General features: G+C 39.4%; 1 protein-coding gene and 1 long non-coding RNA gene across 2 annotated transcripts in view; one reads left to right on the forward strand and one right to left on the reverse strand.

Moving 5' to 3' along the window:
• Positions 1 to 1,931: 1,931 nt before the first annotated feature.
• LOC127514471 (uncharacterized) lies at positions 1,932 to 3,300 on the reverse strand. The gene is made up of 2 exons (XR_007930645.1): positions 2,848 to 3,300; positions 1,932 to 2,403 (listed from the first exon to the last, which is right to left on the reverse strand). It is a non-coding gene; the product is annotated as an uncharacterized LOC127514471 (long non-coding RNA).
• Positions 3,301 to 7,038: 3,738 nt separating this feature from the next.
• tmem198b (transmembrane protein 198b) overlaps positions 7,039 to 23,953 on the forward strand; it is a 32,429-nt gene continuing 15,514 nt past the window's right edge. Inside the window, exon 1 of the mRNA XM_051897297.1 lies at positions 7,039 to 7,468. The gene's annotated coding sequence lies outside the window, so the exon portion shown is untranslated. The remainder of the gene's footprint in view (positions 7,469 to 23,953) is intronic.

Below are 23,953 nucleotides of genomic sequence, written 5' to 3' on the forward strand. Positions count from 1 at the left end.
AAGGTGCTGCGTAACACGAGAATGAACCTCATTGGTTCCTGTGGAAGCTCAAAGGTGCTGCGTAACACGAGAATGAACCTCATTGGTTCTTGCTGAAGCTCAAAGGTGCTGCGTAACACGAGAATGAACCTCATTGGTTCCTGTGGAAGCTCAAAGGTGCTGCGTAACACGAGAATGAACCTCATTGGTTCTTGCTGAAGCTCAAAGGTGCTGCGTAACACGAGAACGAACCTCATTGGTTCTTGCTGAAGCTCAAATGTGCTGCGTAACACGAGAATGAACCTCATTGGTTCTTGCTGAAGCTCAAATGTGCTGCGTAACACGAAAACGAACCTCATTGGTTCTTGCTGAAGCTCAAATGTGCTGCGTAACACGAGAATGAACCTCATTGGTTCTTGCTGAAGCTCAAATGTGCTGCGTAACACGAAAACGAACCTTATTGGTTCTTGCTGAAGCTCAAACGTGCTGCGTAACACGAGAATGAACCTTATTGGTTCTTGCGGAAGCTCAAATGTGCTGCGTAACACGAGAACGAACCTCATTGGTTCTCGCACGTCAAGAAACATGCTTGAGCTTCCATTTACCATAACTGATGTGTTAACTGATGAATGTTTATATATGAATAAACGCCTAAATTAAATCTGTTCATCATATAAAGTGATCGATTCTCTTTATAAAATTAGGACTAAACCGCTCATTTCATATGGATTAGTTTTACGATCTCTTTATGAACTTTTTGAAGGGTCAAAGTGGTAGTTGTGTGGACTTTTTGTCATGTAATTTGGAATTAGTAACCGAAAATCTGTAAGTATATTTTGCTCTGTACACACACTCACACACACATATATATATATGTGCGTGTGTGTGTTTGTGTGTGTAGCAAGGATTCACAGAATTGATCAAAAGTGGCAGTAAAGACATTTATAATTGCAAAACAACCTATTAGAAGGATCATGTGACACTGAATAACTGGAGTAAGGATGCTGAAAATTCAGATTCAGAATTCAAATTGAGAAAATGAGAGTTTTAAAGTGTCCAAATGTGTTTTGGAGACACTGTATTGTGCTTACTGTATATGTGTGTGCATGTTCATGTATATATGTAGGTGTGTTGAGGTTTGTTTGCCAGATAGAGTCAATAAACAGCTCGAACAAAAGACACTTCCAAATCGCTTTGGGCATATTGTATGTTGACCTCAATATTTCTCAGTCTAATTGGTGATATTGAAGATACTCCTATGACCAATCACAGGCTGTGAAGCACCCTAAAGGCACTTGCATATTTCATTAGTGGTATTGTAATGGTCTTTGGCTGAAACACATGGCCCCTGGAGCCTCTTTAGTTGCAGTAGCCTTCAGCATCATCAGAGCAGAACATGAAATTCTGATCTAATAACAGCCCTCCGATTTCACATCTGCTACAAACAGCGTTTCTCTTTCAGCTAAACTGCTTGTGTTTTATTAGTATTCATGTGTAGTCTGCAACAGATGTGAAATAAAACAATGTGCCTCACACTATAACGGTTACTATAATGCATCTGTATGGTAAACGAAGACCAATACATCAGAAGCGTGCTATAATGATGCACTGCTAGCCTAACAACAGCCACAGATGTTGAATGGCTTTATGTGTGTGTTATCCAGAAGAGTTGGGGTAGTAATGGTAATTTATTTGAATGAATTTGACTTGAGAGATATGGAGGCCAGGGTGACTCAATGTGAACCTGTGTGAAACAGATGGTCAGGCCGATGGAGAGGGAAGAGAGAGTCCAGGCTCCTCTAGTTAATGTTTTACCTGTTACCTATTAGTGCAGATTACCCATTACCCCTTCTGCACATCAAACTCTCCACTGACTTCTAGATTTCCATAGCAATCATATGCTTCCACAGTTACCAGGCTAGCGTACGTGTGATAACTCAACACACAAACACTGAGGAGTTGAGAAGAACTTTATTTTGCCATTACATCACTGCAGCATATGTGAGAAGATAAAACCAGCACAGAAGAGAGGAAGTGGAGAGCTCAACAAACATTGTGTTGGATAACAGGTGACATTGTAAATCATGACCATTTCAGAAGACAGATGATCAATTGCGGCTCTTACATTTTATATATATATATGAATATCTCACATTTTGACGTTTGGGTTCTTGTTTTCCCATTCAGAAATGATTCCCAACAAAAGAGCATAGTAGTTATTCGTGCTTCTAATCCAAAAATGTCACACACGAAGAAGTTCTGCACTTGCTTAACGCGAGCCGAACGAACAAAACTGAATCCACATGTATTGTGCGTGTGGCTCAACGTAGAGCAAGTGCAGTTTTATCCATCGAAGTGATAAACTCCAGCCAAAAACTTTGAATCCAAGAAGTTTTCATTCATCTCATTTTTCAGGCATGTTCCCTGCAAGTAAGAAAAGTAAAATAAGTAAAACAGCTTAATTAAACTGTATATTCTAGCATTACCATATATTCAATACACTGATATATTGTTTACAATAGCTTTCCTGACACAATTCCTACTCAAGTTTTAGTTTTGGCTAGGATTTCTTACATTCAAAATGGTTGAAAATGCAATTAATTTTCCACTGCATGATGTAATACTTTCATTTTACTTTTTCCCCAATGCATGTTCCGTTCCCTTAATCTAAAAAAAAATGTTATTTTAATATGTTGATATTGTAGTTTGTGCATATATTGATATCAAATTCCAATTAATTAGTAAAATATGTTCTGCAAAATGCAAATAGTTTAACTAATAATAATAAAAAAAACACGTTTTTCTTAATGCATTTATGTATGGTATGACAAAATCCCTTTTAAGCTTTTTTTGTGTAGTTGGTTTTACCTGTCTGGCTCACCTCTGTAGGTTCATATCCAGGTTGCTCTGATGGAGGGCCTCAGTCGACATGCTCGTTTCCGTACCTGCAGGTCCTATGAATCAGCCTGGCCAGTGTCGGGTTTTTATAGTCGACAAAAAAATCATCCCCCTCTCCTTTTCCCGCAGCAGTGAAGGTGCTGATCTCTCCACGCACCTGTCGCACTTTAGACAGGTCTAATGTTGACCGAGGGGCGGGGTGTGATGGTCCTGCTGAAGTGTGGTTTGGGCCTCCAAGGCTTTAGATGCAAATTTCCTTTTACTTCCACGATCTAAGATCTGATATTTTATACGGATCACCCCTGGTCGTAAGCGGTAAACGTTTTTGAATCATTCAGTCACTAGGCTACAAATAAGATGACAAGGAAGGGCTTGCTGTGCTTCACGCAGGGCGGGTTTAATTTGCACAAAATTTACATGACACTTGCAAATGTCTCTTTTTTTTCCTGATTCAGATCAGGTGCTGAAAAAAGAGTTACCCGATGGACGTCTACTACTTCTTTTTATAGCTGTGTGCAGAGAAAACTGAATAACAGCAGTGTCTGAAAGATCTACTTCACTTCTGAGAAGATTATTAGGCTACTTCAAATAGGAGTTATTGTACATTAGGCCTATCACATCAACGATTGAAGTCTACCTCAGATAAAATACGTAACTCTTCTAAATTAAATATATATGTGTAGGCTAACATTCAAACCTACATTTATTTTCTCGCTTCAACTATTGTTTCTGCTCGGTTCTTGTAGCACGAATATTGTGCCATCATGTGGTGAATGATGGAAATGCCTTCTGTGTATAAACCTGTTTATATCAAATGAAAACGTTGTAGGGTCATTTTAAGAAACACGATTGTATAAAAGAGCAAGTCAACACCTCAAACTCGTTGTTGTGCTCCTCAAACCATTCCTGAACCATTTTTTCTTTGTGGCAGGGCGCATTATCCTGCTGAAAGGGTGTATCAAAGTAACATCCACATGGATGGCAGGACCCAAGGTTTCCCAGCAGAACATTGCCCAAAGCATCACACTGCCTCCGCCAGCTTGCCTTCTTCCCATTGTGCATCCTGGTGGCGTGTGTTCCCCAGGTAAGAAACGCACACGCACCCGGCCATCCACGTGATTCATCACACCAGGCCACCTTCCTCCATTGCTCCGTGGTCCAGTTCTGATGCTCACGTGTCCACTGTTGGCTCTTTCGGCGGTGGCAGGGGTCAGCATGGGCACCCTGACTGGCCTGCAGCTGTGCAGCCCCATACGCAACAAACTGTGATGCACTGTGTATTCTGACACCTTCTATCAGAACCAGCATTAACTTCTTGAGAAATCTGAGCTATAGTATGTTGGATCGGACCAAACAGCCAGCCTTCGCTCCTCACGTGCATCAGTGAGCCTTGGCCGCCCATGACCCTGTCACCGGTTCACCACTGTTCCTTCCTTGGAGCACTTTTGATAGATACTGACCACTGCAGACCGGGAACACCCCACAAGAGCTGCAGTTTTGGAGATGCTCTGACCCAGTCGTCTAGCCATCACAATTTGGCCCTTGTCAAACTCACTCAAATCCTTACGCGTGCCCATTTTTCCTGCTTCTGAAATATATATATATATATATATATATATATATATATATATATATATATATCCTATATCGCTGGACTCCACCCCTTAGATATATCTAAGGGGTGGAGTCCAGCGATATAGGATTTGGGGCCTTTAAACACAAAAATTGTACACTTTAATAGTACATAAATTACAACAGAAGTTATTTCTATAGATTCAGTTATTGCTAAACTATTTGTTGCGAAAATTTGCTGTTGTGAAATTTGTTGCTTAACATTTAGTTTTAGCCTAAATGATTAACAAACCCTTTGGTGATAATTCCCCCAAAATGAAAATTCTGTCACAATTTACTCACCCTGAGGTGTGTTTAAAACTTACCATTCACTTTCATGGCATATTTTTTTCCATACAATGAAAGCAAATGAAGGCTGTCATAAAGCCTATCTCTGTTTGTGTTTTATTTTTGAGTGAACTAATCCATTCTGCAGCTCCCCTGCATCTCTCCACCCCACTTACATGCTATAAACCTTGTATCCAGCAGGTGGCAGCAGTGGTGTTGCACTCTCTTTTCGCCAAGTTGCTCACGTCATTATTTTCCTTAGTCTGTTCTGTTGGAATGTTTGGCTGGCATATAAACCCCTGGAGTATATTGTTGTTGTTTTTTTTATGTGGCAAATTCTTCATTCATAAGCAAAAATTTGCAAACGCTATTCCATCCTATCCCCACTTTAAAAATGTAATTAAACTCACTTTTTAAATCTCTTTACTATATAAAGAAAATCCATGTATTTAAATGCTTTCCTAGTGTATCAATGTCTGTATGTTGTTGTATTAATACAACTCTAGTGTCTGTGTCCTTGTTATGTTGTTTTGCAGCTTATGTTTTGGTTATATTTTTTATAAAAAATATGTGTGTGTATTTGTACACTAAAAAATGCTGGGATGTTTCGACCCATGTTTGGGTCAAATATGGACCAACTCAACCATTGGTTTAAAGGCACAATATGTAGTTTTTCACCACTAGAGGTCACCTATTCAAAACAAAGGCGTAGCTTGATGACGCTGAGATTGAGCGCGGAATCATGGGAGATGTTGTCTTCACCTCATAGCCGGTGGAAAAGAATCGTGATGGGACTTGGGCAGAAATCATGTTCATGGATGAGATTATTAACGTTACTGTAGTATGAAGCAGTGCAGGGTGAGTGCTGTGGGAGTTGAACGAGGACGCTAGAGCGATTGCTAATGAGAGACGAGCGTGACATGCCTCGAGAGCAGTGGAACTTTTATTATGCCACAGTCGCCGCTTCCACTTCTTCCGGTCAAGCATATGTGAGGTAACACAGCGCTGTTTATCATATTAGATACATTTGAATGTGTTAAAAATGATGTTATAACGTTACTCTGTGCGTTCGCTCGGCAGCTGCTATGAGACACTTGTTGCACACTGCAGTAAGCTAGATCGATATTGGAATATCATATTAATAAATGCTGGATGGCTTGTGTTGTTAAATGGCATGCAGTTCATTTTAAAACATATTATATGACGGAGAGAATGCTGTATTACTGTTACTAAAAATAATGCTGCATCTGATTATGCTGTTAGCCACTTGACAAAATAGTGTTTTTCTCTGAGGCATAAAAACATGGTACTCGCGGAAAATCAAGAAAACAAGATTCAAACAATAAGACTAACCATGTTGAGCTATATATCAATGATTAGTTTTCTGTCTATAAATGTAACCAAACAGTTGTTCCCTTGTCTAATAAAACATAATATATTAAAGCGTCTTTGGTGTTTCCGTGTTTCTACAAAATAAAAACAGAAATCGAGGGTAACGCAGGTATGATGTCATTGATAGGCGACGCACGGACACAGCCCGTTTCCTGGTTAAAATTGCTTATTTCTCCGGATTTAAACATTCTTGGAAACATCTGAGATAATGTAAGTACACAAGTCAACAAAATAAAGAACGCTGTTCAAGTGGTTTTTGGATATTTTGATCCAAAAATCTTACATATTGTACCTTTAAATTTTTAAATTAAAATTTTAAACCAATGGTTGGGTTTGTCCATATTTGACCCAAACGTGGGTTAAAACAACCCAGCATTTAGAGTGTATGTATTCCCTTATGTTATTGTTATTCGAGCATTAATAATAAAAAATACAAAAATGTTGGTCTGGCATATTTAAGTAATTAATGTGAGAATAACAACGACATATAATGATATTTATATAGCCTATTCAATGACATTTGATAAAGTCTGATGAATGAATGCATCCACTCTTTTGTGCCAGTAGGTACAATGTTCCATAATCTGTAAATGTTTCGCACTGCATAAAAGTATCGATTTGTTTTTATTTGAACTGCGTCGATTCAAGAGAATAAGCGAACAGTTGTTTGTTAGATGAGGAAAACTGAACGTTTTATTACAGACACGGATTACTCAAATTCAAAATGGATTGGTTTTTATCAGATTTGCCTCCCGATACTACCTGGAGTAGCTTTAGAGATTCCCATTAATCGAAATGAATCCCAGGGATTTGCGTCTGTGTTCATTCAAATTCACGATCCTCCACTAGTAGCACTCGCGTGCCCTACATCTTTCCCTGACCCCGCCTGCTCGGGCCAACACGGTCCGCCCAGACTCCGTGAGTAGGTAACAGCAGTATTTATGTGTGTTTCGGCATCTTTTTGATCAGTGACTTTCATCCCACTGAAGTCACTCCACGGCATGGTAAAAAATACTGTGCTTTAGCAGTCTTAGAGGACTTGTTCACAAATGCAAAGCAATAATCGGTGCGTAAACTAATTGGCAGCACCCACGACCAACGAGAAGCCGACCGGGAACATCTCCGGAGCTCTTTGTCAGGACAAACAAGTGCTTTATATTCCCGACTGAGCTCAAGTGTGCAGGGCTTGATCGATAGGACTGGAATGTGGCTGTTTCGCCGGAGGTTAGACTGTCGGACGAGCGAAACCAAAGCACGGGACCGGGATCTGGGAGAAGCAGGATGCTGAACCTCGATCAGGGTGAGCGCATATGGCCACGTCTGGACGCTTTGTTCAGAATTACATGACAATGCCAATCGCGGGTTTGGTTTAAGCATTCTGGCACTGTCGTTCATGCGAAAGACACGCATGTCACTGTAAATGTCTGTACATCAGTAGCATAGGGGGATTTGCTTGCGCGTGTTATGAATCAAGAAAATGATGTCGTGGCCTACTTCGCTCACGATGTCTCATCTGCACTGAGTCTAAATGAGTTTATGCATGAGATTTTGTAATACACAAGATCATATGTTATGACACTGTTGTCGTTTAACGCAACCCGTCTGCGCTTATAGATTATTATATTCATTTACGCACGGAAATCTCTATGCATTAGCCTTCATACCTGCAGGTAAAGTGATTATGACTTCTGTTTGTATGCAGCAGTTGGGCATTGACGAGACACGACTTGACACACAAACTTGAGTGCGACAGCTTCATGAACTTAGACATGCTTTTTGTTATGTGTTGGCTTGCATATCATGTGAGTGTTGTAGTACGAGTATACTAAACATTTTCCTGTCCCAGAGAATGTACAATGATTATCTTATGGAATTGAGGGATAGATATCATGTCATACAACACCATTGACATCTTGGGGAACTGTTTTTATTAACGGGATACTCCACCCAAAAATGAAAATTCTCCCATGCTTTACTCACCCTCACGTCCCAGATGTACATGACTTCCTTTATTCTGTGGAACACAAACGGAAATTTTCAGAAAAATAATCCATGTAATGGAAGTGGATGGGTCCTTCAAAGTTGACGCTTTAAAAACCTTGACTGTAATCCATATGACCCCAGTTGATGAATCACTGTCTTCTGATGCAAAATGATAGGTGTGTGAGGGGAAAATACTAATATTTATGACTTTTGGCCAACTATCAGCGCGCTGTGAATGTTTGCGTGTTGTCAGCATGTCACTTGTCGTGTGAGTTTCACAACATCAACATTGTGGAACCTATCCACTTGTATTATATGGCCTCACAGAGATTATTTTTGTAAATCTACATTTGTGTTCCTTAGAAGAAAGTCATATTATACACCTGGGATGGCATGAGGGTGATGTTGTGTGGAGCATCCCTTCAAGAACCGGAACTATTTTTTAAATTCTGGAATTGTTTTGCCGTTTTCATGACATTTGGTTTGTTCATAGACTGTACAAAAATACTCTGACAATGTTTCCTGCCTCACTATTAAAGGGATAGTTCACCCAAAAATGAAAATTATCCCATGATTTACTCACCCTCCAGCCATCCTAGTGTATGACTATCTTCTTTCAGACGAACACAATCAGAGTTATATTAAAATATCCCAAAAAAGTGCATCCATCCATCATAAATATAATCCATACGGCTCCAGGGGGTTAATAAAGGCCTTCTGAAGCGAAGCAATGGGTTTTTGTAAGAAAAATATCCATATTTAAAACTTTATAAATTAAAATAACTAGCTTCCAGCAGAGGACCGTATGCATACTGTGCAAGTCGACTTGCACCACAAGAGTAACCCCTGACACGATGTATGACGCACGATGTAGAAGTATTGAAAGCTTAGACGCCTCTCGCGGTTTAAACAAATAGGGCTGTGCAACAAACTCAAGCTCCTTCTCTTATATCGAAATCCTCCAACATTTCTCCTTAAAATTTCTCGATTTAGACTTCTAATTTGTGACCGGCGTTTTGTTTTGCTCTATCCTCTACGCTTCCTCGTTCGTCATTGCGTCACGCGTCGGGTCAGAATTCACTCTTCCGCCGCAAATCGATGCGTACGGCCATCTGCTGGAAGCTAGTTATTATAGTTAATAAAGTTTTAAATATGGATATTTTTCTTACAAAAACCCATCGCTTCACTTCAGAAGGCCTTTATTAACCCCCTGGAGCCATGTGGAGTACTTTTATGATGGATGGATGCGCTTTTTTGGCGGTTCAAAATCATACCCCCAATTCACTACCATTATAAAGCTTGGAAGAGCCAGGATATTTTTAAATATATCTCCGATTGTGTTCGTCTGAAAGAAGATAGTCATATACACTAGGATGGCTGGAGGGTGAGTAAATCATGGGATAATTTTCATTTTTGGGTGAACTATGTTAATACAACACCACAACTACAGTAATATAGCCTACAGCGTAAAATACAGTGTGAACAGTGTAATCTGATTCAAGAACAAATGACTGTGAGAACCAGAATCATTAAATTCCTCCCAGTTTCAGTCTTTCTTTGATATCATTTTTACAAACGGTGCTTTTCTTAAGGATGAGCCAGTGATCTTGATCAGTGTCATGTACTGTACAAGTATATAATTTGCTTCTCGCATAACCTCTTGATATTCCAAGAATGTGATTTTAGGTATGTCACCCTATCATATGTCATGTTTACTAGTTTGTTTGCTTCATCTTATCACCGTGCCTTCTTCAGGTTCTTTGTTAGGTCTAACTCTGATCCCATCAGAGTTCCCATGCATTGTGGACTTTGTTGGAGCATGCTACAAAAAATGTACAAACATAGCATACCAAATCTTTTTCATTGACAGCAATACACATACACACTGGCATCTTAAGTTTTTTTTTAACCCTCTGTTGTTCTTTTAGGGGCTGTACACTTTTCAACTTTTTTTTTTTTTTTTTTCATTCCATTGCTCTACTTTTTTAGTTGTTTTTCTACATAAACATGCTAGACGGGCAAGTTGGACCATGTACTTGCATCTTGCATGACACAGCGTTCTAAAAATATGGTGCTCAAGTTAAAATAAGTTTTTAAAGACACGTCTCTAGACCTTGCTATTTTTCTCCTTCCAATGACATGCATCTTGCATTTTTAACCACAAAAACACCAGCTGTGTGAATGGCCACTTATGGACTTTCTCCCTGCAGACTGTTGCTTTAAGGAGTTGGAGACTGTCAGCACGTGCACTGCCAGTTTTATTTGTGTGATGTTGTCATTTGGCCTTTAGCCTGTGCGGACGTTCCCCAGGAACATTTGGTATTGGCACATGTCACCCATCGATTGCAGTGGTACAGTAAAGCAGCAGTGGCACAGCACAAATGATGCCCCCAGGGCGGCCCCCATCATTTGTCCTGCATGTCAGCTCACACATCGAATCAGAGTTAATTCATCATGGCTGGAGACCTATTCCTGTAAACGCTGTCATATTTAGCAAAGCTATCATGTGACACCAACAGATTTGAGTAGTTTGGATTGGAGCTTGTGATTGCTATGCTTAGGTTACAATGGTTGGCAACTGGTATATTACTGATTGGTCTGCAGTCAGGTGTTAGTATAATTAATGTTGATTAATTATTAATTTGTATTGATTTGGCTTGTCAATATGGACACCAGATTATGGATCACACTCAAGTGAGGTAGCATCAATACTCACGTGTCATTTCAATCAGTGCAATGGAGTTTTAAGTCATGGTCACATTTACTGTTGTTTGGCCAATTTTTGTGGCCGAAATCCAGTTGTTTCAATAGGAATTCAAACAACTGCAAATTTCGTGGGATGGCGAAAGATTTCCTCACACACATTTCACAATGTGTTCAAATTGATCACGCAGTGTTGATTGGTCATTTGCTGTGTTGATTAACAGAAAGCTACTACACTAGAAAGATATTACATTACACTATTGACAATAGACCTGTTTGCACATTTTTTGTGACCGCAAAGTCTTCATCTTTACATGAACCACTTTTCGATGATTGAATGCATTTAACCAAAACACATGTAACGGATGTTTTGTAAAATCATAATTTGATGCATATTGTTGACCTAAACTTCAGATATTGATGTGGTTTAGCTCTGTTTACGCTGGCTCAACTTCCATGAATACAGAAACAGAGCAAGATTTTTCCCCGGATACGCTGTATGATGAACAGACCATTCATTGTCCTGCAGGCCTTTAGCTGGTTGGTCAAATCTTTCGTCTTTAGCTCCCACTTGTGTTTGCCACATGGGGATCCTTTTGTTCCATGTCCAAATCACCAAAAGACTCGCATTCTTTTGATGTCCACCAACTCTGACAAATATATGACTCACAGACCTTCTTATGATGGACAAAAACAGATTTCAAATTAAATGGGAGCATAAAAAGTTTTGCTTTGTTTTGAGAAGTCCCGATCAGTATGTTTATCCCCATGTTATGTAACAGTTGTATTGGTTGCAGAACATATTATGTGGTAATTTCTGCATGGGTGTTAGAGGTTGTGTGTACTAAGTGTTACAGGCTAATAATGAACAAAAACATTGAGTGAAATGGTGTGTGCAGTTAAGTCACAGGTGGTTAGGTGGGGGCATTCCTTAAACCTTGAACGAACACAATAGAAGTGACCTGGAAAGACTGAGAGGTGCTATGGAGTTGCCGCTAAAGAATAGACAAAGGCGTATAGAGAAGGTGGAGGGGGTGAGGTCATAATACTATTAATCCACTCAACACAAGCCACATGTACTGCAGAATCATATTAAATATGCACAAGCACACTTGTTGAACTAGCATCACACTTGCATTGTCACCACTGTGTTGTTGTGAAAACAGTTACTGTTAATGGATTGGCCATTTCTGTCTGTGCATGCATGAAATTACTGTATTGACATGGGTAGATGGCATGTTTAATTTGTGGGACGTAAGTACAATGAGCTCCAAAAGTTATTGTTGAGAACTTCAGTGTAGATTGTTCAGCCAACAGAACAATTTTCAATCCGTGATATTTTCAGTGACCTTAAAGGGATAGTTCACCCAAAAATTATGTCACTCTGACCATCATTTATTCCAAAATGGTATGATTTTTCCTCCTCCTGTGGAACATAAAAGAAGCCATAAAAGTCAGTGGTTGCCAAAGCTGCGTTCGAAATCTTAAAAATGTTGCCTTCGGAGGATGTATTCCAATGTAGGAAGGCATCAAGGCACGTCCCAATCCTAAGTTAGCTTCATTTCGTGTCTCCTGAGATACCTTCATCTGATCGATTTTTGAAGGCAGCATAGATGTATCCTTCGCTGTCTTGAATATCCCACAATCCTGTTCTTTCTTTTCGGTGACAGTTGCGTTAAAAAATAAAGATGGCGTCTGAAAGTTGCAGTTGGTGGTTAGTTTGCGTGTAAATGTAGGCCACTTTTTTTGTCCAACGTTTTCCACTTCTAATTTCTAGCGAGAAATTGCTATTGTAGTAATTAAATATTCACTTAGTTATCACCAAAGCTTGCGCTATTTTGCTGTAGATCATTAAACCCATACAAAGTCCAAAATCGGTTTTGTGAGGTACATTCCTTGGCAAATGCTGCCTACAAAGTCATTGCCTAAATAAGGCAGCAAGGCGACAAGTAAGCTGACTAAGGCTGCATCCGAAAACCTAGGCAGCTGACTTGATGCCTCGATGCCTTATCAGGCAATGACTTGTAAGGCAGCGTTTGCACATGAAGGCACCTCACAAAACTGATTTTGGACAGACTTCTGAGGCAGCGTAACCGTTTAATGATCTACAGCAAAATAGCGCGAGCTTTGGTGAGAACTAAACAAATATGTAATTACTACAGTAGTAATTTCTCGCTAGAAATGACATCAAAAGTGGAAAATGTTGGTCAAAAACGTACATTTACACACAAACTGACCAGCAAACGCAACTTTCGGATGCCATCTTTATTTTTCTAGCTAAACTGTCATGAAAAGAATGCATAGGATTGTGGGATGCCAAAGGCAGCGAAGGATACATCTATGCTGCCTTCAAAAATTGATCAGATGAAGGTATCTCATGAAACAGGAAGTGAAGCTAACATTGGATTCGGACGTTCCTTGATACCTTCCTACCTTGAAATGTGTCCTCCGAAGGCAGCATTTTCTAGTTTTCGGACGCAGCCTAGAACTGCTCCAGAACACCTGCCTGAAAGTCTCTAGTAATCCTTAAGACCTTGATTAGCTGGTTCAGGTGTGTTTAATTAGGGTTGGAGCTAAACTCTGCAGGATATTGGCCCTCCAAGAACTGGAGGTTGACAAACCTGCCTTAAGACATCAAAACTGTACTGGAATAGACTCCAGAAAGTCTATCCCTTATTGCCTTGTTTTTTAACTGAAATATGGCGTCTGGCCTGACTAAGGTCCATTGTGATGCTTTGCTTGGATGGAAAGAATCAAATTATTCACACCTTCTTTGCTTCAATATGTTGTTAGTTTGGCATGCAATAAAATGATACAGAATAATGTATTTCAGTCTGATTCAGAATTAATGAAACCTTAAATAAACTGGATGCGTCAGGGATCTGATGTCCTTATGTGTATTAGACTAGTGGCTTCCCCATCTAAGGCCTGTCATCACTGATCAAGTCTGTTTACTACAAAACTCTTCCCTAGCTGGCTGTGATATTCAGTGTTCTGAACAATGCCATAACTTATTTGTGTTGAGTTGTAGTAGAATAGCCACAAAATCCTTTGTTTAGCTCTCTGTCAGAGCCAAGCAAGCATTGTAGTGAAATCTGGTGTGGTAATCTGAGGAAAGCCTGTCTCCCCCCCCAAACCTGTTTTTTTTTTTTCGTGTCAGGTACATTTCCTGTGCGTCAAATCTGTAACCTCACCCCGTTCACCTGGAATGATCCATTTTAATCCTTTTAGTATTACCCCTGGATATTCATTTGACGACCAGATATAAATTTAACAGAATGTCCAGCATTATTACTTGTTTAGGACAAAGTAATCACCGAACTGGATACATTTTTTGTGCCTTGATAAGATAACCATGCATCAGCATAAAGAAAACATAGTTTTATTAACTACACCTTTACTTGTTGTTGTTGTTATTCTTATCAACATATTTTCTGGTGATTCCAGTAAGCATTTGTTGCACATGAGCCTTTGTTGTTTTACATTGATGTGACCTTTTTTTTTTTTTTTTTTTTTTACTGTAGTTGGTCTCACGTGACCAACTGTGGGTACGATTACAGAACCTAAAATTCAATCCAGAAGTCACAAGGTTTGTAGAATGACAGATTGTTTTCATTACCAATGGTAGTTTGATGAGTGATGAGTGATGGACCCTGCGAAAGAAAATAGGTAGGCCAGCCTCTATATGCTAGTCATCTGCTTTTGTTTTGAAGTTGATTTTGTTGTTTTTATGCAATGTGTTTCCTGTAGACTGAGCCATGTGGTGCCGAGAGCGTGACCTCACTGGAGGCCCAGAGTTTGGCTGTTTGAAACTATAGCATATGAGGTTCATTTCCTCGTCATTCAGAGGAAAAAAAGTTCTTGTCCACATCCATGCATTTTAGCGTACATTTATATGACAACAATGTACTAAGAAACTGAAAAGTTTTTCCTTTTGCTCTTTTGTTGTACAGTTGACAATGTTGTCAAAACGATCCCCGTTCACACGGATCCACAAAAACGACTAAAAACGCTGTATAATGCTTAGGATTGTCACAAGTACTGACTTTGGTACCAAGTCATTTTAAAAATGTGACAATACCAGCTTTCCCATTAGCATTTTGAGTGGATTCGTAAACGCCTCTGATTGGCCATTGTGTTCACATGCTCAACAGATATGTTTGTGATTGTTGTGTGGCTACAATGATCAACGCTTCAAAAACATGTTGTAAATAGACATCTTTGACGGTATTCACCGAGCGCTTACACAGATACACAATCACAGACATATTACAGTACGTCGGGCAGGACATCCAAACGCTCGCCTATCATTCATCAATCTCAAATATGGCTTATCATCTCAAACATGTAAGTAGTAGCAACTTTACATGGCCACTCACTTTAACGTTAACCTAGAAAAATGTGGGCTATTTAAGTGTTTGTGCGGGGTGTGAACTGAATAGTAATGCGCTTACGGCATGACAGCTAACATGGAGGCGGCGGTGCGATCACTTGCACTTAAAATACTGGTCATACAGATAAGAGTAGTACATCTTTTGAATCTGTGAAAAGTCTACTTTTATTTGTGTGCACTCACAATAACAACAAAACGTTGTGCTTTTGTAAAATAATGAAAGCAAACAGCGTGCGATTTCTGCCGTCTCTCTCTGTGAACTTGAGCGTGCCAAAAAAAAAAGAACCAAAACTCCACGTAAACTTGCCTCACAGACATGAAAAATATATCTACTTTTTAAATGAACCAATTCAAATGTAAAACAAATATTCTCAGGTTATGTAATCCATATGAAACGTGCATATAGGCTCATCCAATCCTGAGGAGATTACGAGTCAGCATCGTCAACTTCATCACTGCAGGCGAAAATACAGTAAACACTAGTGTATCAATAAGTTATTAAAATGTTAAAGCAATCTCCTTTCTGTTTTTCCCTGAGGCATTCATAATCATTACTTCTGCCGGTGCGCTGTGGCAAGCTTTATGCGTGCCCTTGAACGCTGATTAGGCTATGTAGGCATTAAAGGTTCTTTATTATGATTTATATGGTTTATTAATAAACGTGCGATTAGTCGACTAATGTTTAAAATGAACGACTACTAGTCGACCAGAAAAATCTTAAGTCGAGGGCAGCCCTAAAAGAAACACTACACGCCTGTTAGGGCTGGGGCAATACATCGATTCTTGATCGATACAGTGAATCTGGATCGATCCTGATATTTTCTCTCTCTAATCCAGTGGTCTCAAACTCAATTCCTGGAGGGCCACAGCTCTGCAGAGTTTAGCTCCAATCAGCTCCAACTCACGCCTGCTTGGAAGCTTCTAATAATCCTGAAGACCTTGATTAGCTGGATCAGGTGTGTTTGATTAGGGTTGGAGCAAAACTGGGCAGAGCCCTCCAGGACTGAGTTTGAGACCACTGCTCTAATCGATTGTGAGCTTAGTTTTAACAGCAGATGGCGCTCTAGGCTAGTTTTTAACCGCACACTCTCAAATGCTCACGAAGAAGACTGCTGGAGTCATGCAAGTGGTTTAATATACTTGCACCTCGGCTCAGAATGCTTTTATGGTGCGAGATTTGTAATTTGCTTCAACCTTTCAAACTTTATGAATTATTATTTTAGGTTAAAGTGGTGTGTGTAAAGGAACTGGAAGCAGGCAGAGTATGAGTGTTTCTAAAGCACGTATAACAGTGCCATCTGCTGTTTAAAAACTAAGCTCAGATACGTCGGAAAATATCAGAATCGCTCCAGATTCTTCGTATCGCGAATCGATATTCAATGTATTGTCCCAGCCCTAACGCCTATAGACTGAACATGTAGCCTAATACGAATATGCATATCACCATTTTCACAAATATATATATATATATATATATATATATATATATATATATATATATAATTTTTTTTTTGTAGTTTACACAGAGACAATAACAGTATCTTTTATGGACTTTGAAACTGTTTTCAAAAGTTTGCATTTTCAGGCCCCCAATATGCAGTTGTCATGTAAATGAACAACCAAAACGCCTAAAGCTTTCTGTTTTTAGTTGAAAACGGTGTCGTGTAAATGACCCCCCCCCAGTCAGATTTGTTAGTCTCAGTCTGAAGAGTTGTGAAATGTTTCATCTGACTCCATTTTCTAGTTGTCTGCACAACCAGGCTTTGGGTTCCTTTCACCCTTCGTCAGCAGATACTGCAGGCGACACATGAACAGAATGAGCGGAGCATGACTGATCCATTATGAAGGAGTTATGCAAGAGAGGGTTCCATCTCTTTCTCCTCCCTACACACACGTTCTTCACACATTGTATTCCCCTCTCAGCCTCTTACACTCTTTAAAAATCACCACACATAGTCTTCTCCTCTCTTTTGTTTTGCTCATTGCTTTTCATTAATCTAATTTTTTCCTCCTTTTTTTTTTTTTTATTCCGTCCTCTCTATTCTCTGCCCGGCTTTCTTCCGCTGGCGGTGTTCCAGGTTCACCCACACACACACACACACATTCACTCACACTGATCTTTTCCGGAGTGGAATTCTGTAACTCCACGCTGGGTGTTTGGCGGTGTCCAAACCGCAATGGGATGAGAGAAAAACAGCCCCTGCAGGGTTTGGCCGAGACGGCAGACTATTTTAGTAGCAGCATGTGCCAAAGAGCACCTTCCGATTCATGAAAATAGGAAAATCTGCTAGTGGAGGATTATCATTTGGATGATGGTGTGTTGGGCGCTATCTAGACAATGTGTGAATGAGAGGGCACTTCCATGTCTGTGCAAATATGATACAGAATGTTTGTATGTGTGTTTTAAATTGGATAAGACAAAGAAAATGTGTAAATGTTTATGTAAGGGAAAGATAGAGTGGTGGGGTGTAGTTTTTGGCGCTTGTGGGAGGATATGATTGAGGTTTACAGCTGGACAGACACTTTTCTGACATTTTGCAACACACTAAGACTAGCACACAGTACTGGAACAAAACAGAGAGTGCGAGTCCAGAAAGTATGCATTTCATGAGCAAAACTGGATAGAGAGTTGGCAGAGAAGAGGAACGCTCTGGAGGCTGGATAAGATATGGAAAACAATGAGACAACACTATGATACACATTGATCTTTTCGCGAGGTGACGCATCAGGCTGGAACCCTGTGCTCCGATGAACATACACACTGTTCAACCCATCGGCCAAGTTATTCAGGAACTGAATGCTTTCCAAACACGACAGTGCCTAAAACACACACAATATCATCTGTAGCCAACGCATGCTGACGGTGCTGTAGGTGGGTTACTTAATAGATGATTGGTGTTGGGTGTGGGTGACTAAGGGAGTCGTGAGCAAACGTAGCCCACAGACAAGGCCCCGCTGTTGGGTAAGACAGGACAGCTTGTAGGGGGTGTAGCAGTTGGTGCCGGATCTGCTTCTGTGGTCAAATACCACTCACATAGTGCCACTCATTCAGTACATCATCAAACACATACAAACAAATGACTGTGCCTGTAGTTATTCATGCATGAATCAGTTGCTCTTTTTGTCTTCAAAGTAGTGGTATAGATAAAAACCGAACTTAAATGCAAAGTTTTTTGCACAACAAAGGTCCAATACTTGTAAAAACAATTCCTCATTTTCACTCTCTGTGAAAAACACTCAATTTCAATGGGCGTTACCTCTTGCAGAAACGTAAGTTAACGCCCACTGCTGTGATTGGCTAACTTCATCGCATCGTATCCATGCCCTCCTGTACAGCATGTGTGTTTTGATACTCGAGATGGCAAGCGCTGTGATTGAACCGTAGACTATATGTTTTAGCCCGCATCAGGTCCCGAGGCAGAAGAAATTGAAACAACCGGGTATGTACTGATGCTATTAGCAACACTCAAAAAATGATATGCTTGGTGTCTTAAAGGGTTAGTTCACCCAAAAAATGAAAATTGTGTCATCATTTACTGACCCTCATGTTGTTCCAAACCCATACGACTTTCGTTCATCTTCGAAACACAAATGAAGATATTTGAATGAAATCTCTGTCCCTCCATAGACAGCTACACAGCTACCACTACGCTTAAAAAGTTCATAAAGAGATTGTAAAACTAATCCATAAAAATTGAGCAGTTTAGTCCAAATTTTCCGAAGAGACACAATCACTTTATATGATGAACATATTGAATTTAGGCTTTTATTCACATATAAACTTTCATCAACTCACACATCAGTTGTGGTAAACGGAAGCTCAAGCATGTTTGCTTGACGTGCAAGAACCAATGAGGTTCATTCCCGTGTGTTACACAGCACGTTTGAGCTTCTGCAAGAACCAATGAGGTTCATTCTCATGTTACGCAGCACATTTAAGCTTCTGATTATGTTCGCTGATCAATGTTTTTTATTGTCCATAAAGCCTAAATTAAATCTATGCAACAAGATTTGGACTAAACCTCTCAATTCATATGGATTAGTTTTACGATCTCTTTATGAACTTTTTGAAGCGGCAAACTTAGTAGTTGCGTTGCTGTCAATGGATGGACAGAAATCTCTCAGATTTCATTTAAAATATCTTCATTTGTGTTTCGAAGATGAAAAGTCTTGCGAGTTTGGAATGACATGGGGGTTGAGTAATTAATGACAATTTTTCGTTTTTGGGTGAACTAACCCTTTAATAGCGTTAAGCGTTAGTTTGACATTTATTACAAACACACTGTAAGATAAAATAATAAATGTACTTACCTGCATTGCCTCAGAGGACAAAATGCTTGGCATTGCCGTATCTTTTAATAAAAGATATTTTGAAAAACCGGCAGTATGTTGAGAATAATTCACGAAACAGTCTGGTGTGAAATGTGAAGAACAAACGAGAATTTTTAACTTTCAGTCGCTCAGGGACTTCATTAAATTAAACATCAGCCATGCATTTGTAATGCTCGGATCTTTAAGAAGGCTATACAAAGTTTCTCTACATCCACTGAGAACAATGTCTGAGTTTGACGGACTCAACATCCTTATCCAACAGCAGTATCGCTCTTGTGATTGATTGAACAGACATGAGTTGTTCAGAACACACCTCCATAAATACATACGACGATGACCACCCATCATAAAACGATGCAGGTGTAGCTGCTGCCGCACAGAAACATGTCAGATATGATTACAGATAAAAAGTGAAACACTCTATCCACACCCAGAAAAGTTATCTTGCCAGTGTGAGTTTTTTTAGTTCTGTAAATAGATGGGGTGCAAGAAGTGCTCATCAACAGCTATCTCTCTGCCTCCCTACACATTTTGAGAGTTATTCATTGACCAAAAAAAGAGAAAACACAAAATAGGCAAAGTTGAATTTGACAGGTAGCATTATTTATTTATTTATTTAAATATGCTATAGAAATTGTGATAATATTGCCATTGTGAATTTTTTTGGTATGATAGCAATGTAGTGAAAACCTGGTATCATGACAGCCCGACTATCATATTTTTTTCCCCTTAATGCCGGGCTCAGACAGGAGTTTTAGGCCGATTTATCCCTGATTTACCTCTCCTGACAATCTGAGAAAAAATCTTGTCCACTACCTTGGTCGATTACGATGTTTGGCCCAGATTATCTGCTGTTGTGAGGCATTTACAGATCAAATCTTAAACCTCCTGATCTGCTCGCAGACACATCAGGGCCGCCCCAATAACATCAAACATCTTGTTTGATATTTAGATTTTTAAATCGGGATGATTATTATGACTATGATTATGTCAGTACTTTCACAATAGCCAATGAGAGACAAGTCTACAAGGAGACAGAGGTGAATGAGAGAATTTTTGAAACGGCGGCCACAAAACAAGTTGCTGTACTGGTCTGTTGAACAGCGGAGATGGAGGAATGGCTTGTGGAAGTGTGATTGTAGAAAACTGCTAGCATTATAAGCTAATATTCTGACAGTGTTGCCAACCAACGGTAAAGATTTTAGCCACTGAGGCTAACATTAACTAACATGCTATTGAGAAGCTGTAAGTATTCTCCTTATGTGCGTGATGCAACCTGATTTCAGAATTGGTTAGGATTTAAAAATTCCTGTAGTCTGAACCCGGCTTAAAGGGTTAGTTCACCCAAAAATTACAATTCTGTCATTAATTACTCACCCTCATGTCATTCCACACCCGTAAGACCTTCGTTCATCTTCAGAACACAAATTAAGATATTTTTGATGAAATCTGATGGCTCAGTAAGGCCTGCATTGTCAGCAAGATAATTAAGACTTTCATATGCCCAGAAAGCTACTAAAGACATATTTAAAACAGTTCATGTGACTACAGTGGTTCAACCTTAATGTTATGAAGCGACGAGAATACTTTCTGTGCGCCACAAAAACAAAATAATGACTTTATTCAACAATATCTACTGATGGGTGATTTCAAAACACTGCTTCATGAAGCTTCGAAGCTTTACGAATCTTTTGTTTCGAATCAGTGGTTCGGAGCGTGTGTCAAACTGCCAAAGTAACGTGATTTCAGTAAACAAGGCTTTGTTACGTCATAAGTGTTTCGAAACGTTTCGAAATTTCAATGGTTCACGTGACTTTGGCAGTTTGATACACGCTTCGAACCACTGATTTAAAAAGTATTCTCGTCGCTTCATAACATTAAGGTTGAACCACTGTAGTCACATGAACTGTTTTAAATACGTCTTTAGTAGCTTTCTGGGCATTTGAAAGTCTTAATTATCTTGCTGTCAATGCAGGCCTCACTGAGCCATCGAATTTTATCAAAAATATCTTAATTTGTGTTTTCCGAAGATCCACTGATCTCCCTGTTGGACGTTACGCACTTTTTGAGCTAACCTCGTAGGCTCCCTCTGGGAAAAGGACTGAACAGTAAACACTGGACTGTATTTCAGTTTATCAGAGGAAATATGGGAATGAAACAGACAAAAGCAAGGGATTTAATCTCATTGAGTGCTCAGCTTTTACATACAGTGGTGTAAGGTAAATTGGATTGTTATTTGAACGTGTTTCCTGGGATGGGAATGGGCCGGGTGGCTAATGTTGGACCAGCGGGCGATTAATCATATAGTGTTTGTCAGTAATCTGATTATGTTGTTGCTCTAGAGGACAGATAAACACAAGCGTGTGACATGGAGGCAACTCGGAGAGCTTTTAGGTGAGAAAAAGAAGAACAGGCGTCCAAATCCACTAAAACATCTCCAGGGAGTGAAGGCGGTCAACACTAAGCTTCTCTGTTTAAATGGAAAGAAGTGCAAGTTGAGTTAAACAGCCGCAGATGGAAGTAATTAATGAGCTTTAGAGGAAAACAGCAAGCGAGGAGGAACAAAATAAAGTGGGAGGCTAGGAGCTGAGCAGAAGGAAGGCAAACTGAAACAATGGGATAAATCGAAGCCAAACAGCTCTAACAGCTGTGTCAAGTTAGGTTACCGTGGTTACAAGTGTCCATCTCACTGGCCAACAACAGGCGGGTAAGACACTCCAGAGGTCATGATATCAACACGGCCGATAAACAGGTGTTGTCTATTTGACTGTGGTCATCCCAGAAACCACAGCAGTGTAACTCATTTCTCTGTCCTCTTCAGATATCATTCTAATATACTGATTTGGTGCTTAATAAACATTTATTATTATTATTATTATTATTATTATTATTATCAATGTTAAAAACAGTTGTGCTGCTTTATATTTTTGTGGAAATTGTGGTACGAGAACGCGCTGTCTGTGAATGTCGTGTCATGTGACACACACGACTCTGTGCACAGAAAGACGCGCAGCCAGTATCAAGTTCTCTTTCGCGCTTGAACAAACAATAACACACAGAATTATGCCAAAATGCCAGTTTTGTGGAGTATCCTCATAAGAGCAGTCTTAAATGAGTTAATAATGTCTTAAATGAACTTAAAGAGTTGTGAGAAAATGAGATGCACGTCAGATCCACGTCATGTTCGGCAGTGGCAGCTCTTAAAGTGACAGCAGCCTAATAAACCAGTTGCTGTGAAGTCTGTCATTAATGTTAATCAAAGAACAAAGGTAACAGAGAAAATTGTAGCTTTAATAGGGATTAATCTATATTTAATGTATAATTTATGCAGTGAGGACTGTTAATTGTTTGATAAATATTCATTTCTGTATATTTTCTACCTGTTAGACAGGAAAGACCACAGGTAAATATGACATTTAGCCATTTAGACTTTTTTTTTTAAAGCCTAATAATTGTTGAAATTGATAGCTTTTAGTTATACTGTAATGTTGAATGTCTATAATTAATGTTTAAAAAATAATAATTTCATAGAGACATCAGTAGCAGTATTAGTATCAGTGATACTGGCCTGCATTCATGAAAAGATGACATTAAACAAATATTTAAAATGTACTGTCTTTAAGTTGTTTCTACATTATTTTGGAGAGTAACTGTGAAATTATCACAATATAAAAATATAAAAAAAAAACAATGTTTTTAATTGCGATTAATTACAGAAAAAATATGAAAGTGTAAGTAAAAAGTAAAATCATCGAACTATCCTAAACATTTCTTTAAATCTTTCCATATCAAACTTAGACTATATATGTCCCTTAACTAGACTAGTGCTTGTTGTGTACTCAAATGTGAGTTTAAACATTCAGGAGAGTATAGTGTACTTTTGTGTAAGCATAAATGAGGGCATTGTGGTCAGTTGTTTTAGTTCCTCAGGTTGTGATGATGATGCTACAGCAACACTTAGAAGAGCCCCACAAGCTAAAATGGCTCTGATTGGATCCTAGTCTGTTGCTATGGAGGGGGAGGCTGCCTTCCTATTGGTCAATGCTGCCTGGCCTAAAGCTGATAAGGGTTGCATCTTTTCATTGTTATGGTGACAGACAGGAAGTGGAAGGTCATTATTGTTGGACATCTGTCTGGATAGGGAGATCTACTGATGTAAAATGAGGAGAATATGGCTGCTTTTCTTTCTGTGCTGGATTGTAGTTTGGTTTGGCAGGGATTCTCTGCCACGAGGGGGTTGACGTAAACAGAGCTTTGATTATCCCTAAGTTAAAGATAATTACTAAGGCATGTGTTTTGTATGACAGAGAATGGGAGAAAATAGGGAGGGAGTGTAACTGAATGAAGAATTTTCTCACGTTCTACTCGGACTGG

Source organism: Ctenopharyngodon idella, chromosome 6, assembly GCF_019924925.1.
Source record: "Ctenopharyngodon idella isolate HZGC_01 chromosome 6, HZGC01, whole genome shotgun sequence".
Lineage (NCBI taxonomy): Eukaryota > Metazoa > Chordata > Actinopteri > Cypriniformes > Xenocyprididae > Ctenopharyngodon > Ctenopharyngodon idella.